Source organism: Musa acuminata, chromosome BXJ1-3, assembly GCF_036884655.1.
Source record: "Musa acuminata AAA Group cultivar baxijiao chromosome BXJ1-3, Cavendish_Baxijiao_AAA, whole genome shotgun sequence".
Lineage (NCBI taxonomy): Eukaryota > Viridiplantae > Streptophyta > Magnoliopsida > Zingiberales > Musaceae > Musa > Musa acuminata.
In genome coordinates, this window is record NC_088329.1 from 5,001 (window position 1) to 10,000 (window position 5,000).

Here is a 5,000-nt window from a genome sequence, read left to right on the forward strand (position 1 = left end):
TACTAGTGGAAAGTGGATAGACGCAGACGATGGCATGACCATTCTGGTATCTTTCGAGGCCTACATATATTGTTCTGATCCTTTAATGGTGCTCTTGTTTTTCTTCAAGTTTGATGCGTCTAAAGACATCTTTTAGTTGTGTGAATACACAGTATAATGGTGTCAACATTGTTATGGTAGTTCGGAGCAGACAGTTAGGGAAGTGATCGGCATAGATGCTAAGTTTCCTTGGGTATTTCGATGGTTGTCAAATCAGGTTATTAGTACACAAGATTCAATTATTTGTGGATTTTGTTTTGTGTGTGGATTAGTAGACAATATTCAATAGTAGTCAAGTCGGATTCCTATGTTATTTCAATGATTCCTTTCCCCCTCCCTTCCAAAATTCTGTCTCCTATCCCAGATCCTCTTTCCACCACCTCATCTTCAATATAGGTTATTCCGGATCCTCCATCAAGGAGCGTCTCAACAATGGCTTGTTAAGGACCGTGCTGGACCATGTTGTCAAACACCAAAAGTTTCGTCAGGGGACCCTGCTGGACTTTAAACCCTAAACCATAAACCCTAAATCCTAAAAACCCTAAACCCTAAACTCTAAATCCTAAAAACCCTAAACCCTAAAATCGTAAATCGTAAATCGTAAACCTAAACCCTATACCCTAAACCCTACAATTGTAATTAGGGCTCGACTTGGACAATGTTCCGATTCAATTACAATTAGGTCAAACTTGAGTCGAGTTAATTTGGATCTTTACTTTGAACCAAATAAGAATCGTGACACCACAATACCCCGCCCCTTACCGACGTCACAAGAAAGTGCCCGGGCATACTCGTGCCCTAAACACAGCCACTCTCTCCCCAGCGCCGACTCTCTTTCTCCCCAACGACGACTGCGGCGTTTCCTCGGCGAGCGGTTGTCTTCCTCTCCATCGGCGAACAGCGGAAGCAACGACGGTGTCTTCCTCCGGGGAGTTCTTGGCTACGGCGTTTTCCTGGTAGATTTTGTTTTGTATGGATTAGTAGACAATATTCAATAGTAGCCAAATCGAATTCCTAGGTTCTTTCGATGATTCCTTTCACCCTCCGAAGATTCTATCTCCTATCCCGGATCCTCTCTCCACCACCTCATCTTCAATATAGGTTATTTTGGATCCTCCGAGTTGCTCTTGGCGTTGCGACATTTTCTTTGGTGAATGACATTTTCCTTAATGAAACGACAACGATGACATCCCTTCCCCGATCCTCCTCCCTCCTACCTCTTCCACCTTTTGTCGTAGCTCCTCTCTTGGTTTAGAGTATGATCAAGATGTATGCCAATAAGGTCATCACCAGAAGGAAGAGGCCCATCAAGGAGCACCTCAACGATGGCTCGATAAGGGCCATGTTGGACCATGTTGTCGAACGCCAAAAGGCTCAGCAGGGGACCCTATCGGACCTTTCTTGTTATCGCCAAGAAGTGGAAGACCAAAATTAGATTCTTTTTATGGAAGAAACTTCTCTTGATCCCCCTAGATTTTACCCTTAACCACTCTTGTATATAAGATTTTGGGTGTTTTTAATGTTTATATCTAGGCTTAGGATTTTTTGTTTGGTTTTTTGTTCTGATTTTGATTTTGATTTTCTTTTGTAGGCATCAAGTGCCAGGCAAATCAGGTGTGGGTGATGATTTAGGTGTACACTCTCTTGCGGTAAGCATCACGTCGTGAACTTGAGTGATTTTAGTTGTTCTTTGTTTTCTTCTTTTTAACAACTATATTGTACGGCTTTCTATTTCATGAGAAATTGGGTAACAACAAATTAATGGGACTTTTCAGAGTATGATGTAAATGGATCTTGAAATTTTCCACACTATTACATATGATAGTATTAATTACTCATTTGGTTGCATACACTTGTTCACAAACATTGGTTTAGCAACAGTTCATCCTATAACCTGACTAGCATTCATTTTGAGGTCATTTTATGTTCCACTCATCGTCATATAGTGGTGTAATGCTGGAATACTACTTGAAGGGTGGTGCTAAATTCTAACAAAAAGAAGGAATAATTTATGATGTCTTAAATGCGAAGAAAATATGTGTTTGTCAATTTGTTGTTATATCTTTCTATTTTCTAATTATCTAAGCACATTTATAGGTGGTGATGTTACAACTTCTACAAGGTCTTGTTCTTTCATGTTTTCCGTTTCCTAATTTGCTGGCAGTAATTTTTTTTGTTATTAGAAGCTTTTGTACCATTTGTCAGAATTATTTACAAACTTATTCAATTAGTGCTACTTAAAGTTATCCGTATCTTAAATTGTAATACTTGTTTATTTTGTGAAAAAAGAAGCGACACTATGCACATAACAATAGCAATAAAACTAATCAGACTGTATAGTCTCATGATTGTGTCTTTATCTCTTGAAATATTGCATAGTTCTCCACTTTGCTTTTGCTTATTCTATTTATGGATGCTCATGCCAACCCTAAATCTGTATTTGGGTCCCACTACTATGGTCTTGTGGTTCATGTGGCTTTAGAAAATGGTCGAGTGTTGTGTTATTTTTAATTCATTCTCTCTCTCTCTAAAATTGATGGAGGAATTAGATTGTGATGAAGTTGGGAATTAAGGTTTCACACCAGCCTCTTGCAAATTGCAATTTTGAGTTAGATTGACATGCAATGCTTGTTAACTATTTAGACAAAGAAGACTTGTAAGTGTGGTTGGTACAAGACAATCAAGGTTGTTTAGCTTTGACATGAAGGAGCTTTTGAGGGTCGACTAATCGATGATTTTTACATTCCTAAACTCACAAAATTAGATAAGTCTTTATTATCTTAAAAAACGTTGAAGTTGCAATCTTCTATGTGCATCAACATGCATTTGATGTAGATCATTATCTGCACATGTTAATTTATACCCATGGATATATATATCATATACTTTATTTGACATGTAAAACCAAATAACAAGAATAGTGATTAAACTCATAAGGTACTCTATGACATTTTTTAATTAAGAAATAAGGAGGTGGTACTTTCCATAACTTTGTAGAAGAATAAGTAGTTTTGCTAATTTGTTTATCTAGGGAGGATTAATATAGTCGAAGGTGCTAGGCGCTAAAAGACACCAAAGTGCTAAAATGCCCATGGCACTAGGTGCGTACTTAAGTGAAATTAAACACTCCTAAATATTAAATTTAAAAGACATGATAAATTTAATCATTTCCAAAACACTAGGAAGTGGTTCTGAGTTGCTATCATTGGGATGGGAAGAGGGAGGAGGTATGAGAGAGAGTTGTCGGTTGGGACTGGTGGTTGTCGGTTTATCGACTGAGAGGGGAAAGGGGAAGAAGGACAAGGCATGAGAGAGGGTTTTTCTTGATGGTGCTCTTAGCCTCTCTTAACATATTGAGGAGCTCAGGGAGAGTCACCTAAAGCTTGTTCATGTTAAAATTCATAATGAACTGAGAAAAGGAGTCTGGAAGGGTCTAAAGCATAAGATCCATACGCGAATTATCCTCTAGGATCATTCCTAGACCCGTGAGTTTCTTTATCCACTCAATCATCTTAAAGACATGGTTCTGAACCAGTGTCCTCTAAGTTATCCTAGCGCGGAAGAGACTTGCATATCTCATATTGTTGAGGCCTTTCTTGCTCCTTAAACAATTTATGAAAATATAAGAGAATGGATCTGGTATTCACTTTTTTATGTTGTCTCTGTAACTCAGGAGTTATGAAGCTCTATATAACACTGAGCAAGAGTGGAATCGTCTAAGTATTTCACGTAGCAAGCGATCTCATCCTCACTTGCCCCTTCCTCGGGAGTGGGCATCATTGTGTTAAAGATATATGCGATTTTCTATGTCATGAGAACGATTATCTAGTTGCAGAGTCTATCCATGTAATTTATAGTAGTGAGGCGGTTGACATCATGTATGCCATGTAATGGATTGGAAAGCGACATGCTGTTGACCAACAAAAAGATGTAGCAGAAAAATAAATAACACGTAAATTTTGTATAAAGTAAATGATCAAGATAAGGACTTCTATCTTAATCTACTCTTAATATTTTTTAGCGAAACACATAACTCCCTCTGATATGTGTATCAGAAACCCTCGACGGATCTTTAGTGGGGATCAAGATCCAATCGATGTCTTAGTGTAATCTCGCCGGACTCGACCAATCATACTAAGCTCGAAAAAGTAGGCAACTCTTGTCGATCACAACTCCTTGTGATTCTCGTCATATTCGGCCTTCGAAACGTCATGGTCTCGAGGGACTTGACCAACCATGATGCTCGGTTAAGTCATCACCATCGTTACAAGATGAGTCTGATTGATGATATGCCCTCGAGGGTCTCCTCTTATAAAGCCATTGTAAGATTTTGTAAAAAAGAAAAGTTAAGCCCAAGGTTTATTAGACCTTTTGAGGTCATTGAGAGGATTGGTTCTATTGCTTACCGGCTTTGCCTAACGATCATTTTTATGTCATATCCATTATATATTTTATGTTTCAATGCTCAGAAAATATATATCAGATTCCTCTCATATCATCAAGTATGAGCTGATTGCAATTGAAAAAGACTTGTCTTACATGGAAGAGTCCACTCAGATCATTAATAAAAAAGAGAAAATCTTAAGAAAGAGAATCATTCCTCTCGTTAAAGTAATTTGAAAGCATCATTTTACGATTGATAAGACTTGGGAATTAGTGGAAGAAATGAAGAAAGGTTATTTTAATCTTTTCGTCGAATGAGGTATGGCAAATTTAGAGGACTAAAATATTCTTTTAAGGATGGGAGAGTGTAATATCTCTCATTTTTAAAAATTTTGCTAAGGCTTATTTGTAATATAAGGACCTATTTGTAAATATAAGGATTGTTTAATAATTCTTTTACAATAAATAACTTTATATTAAAAGCTTATTACCAAGTACCTAAATGTGTATCTTAGCAATTTAATATGATTTGTGAAAGATTCATATTAAATTAAAAAAATATAGAGGACATGTGTCAC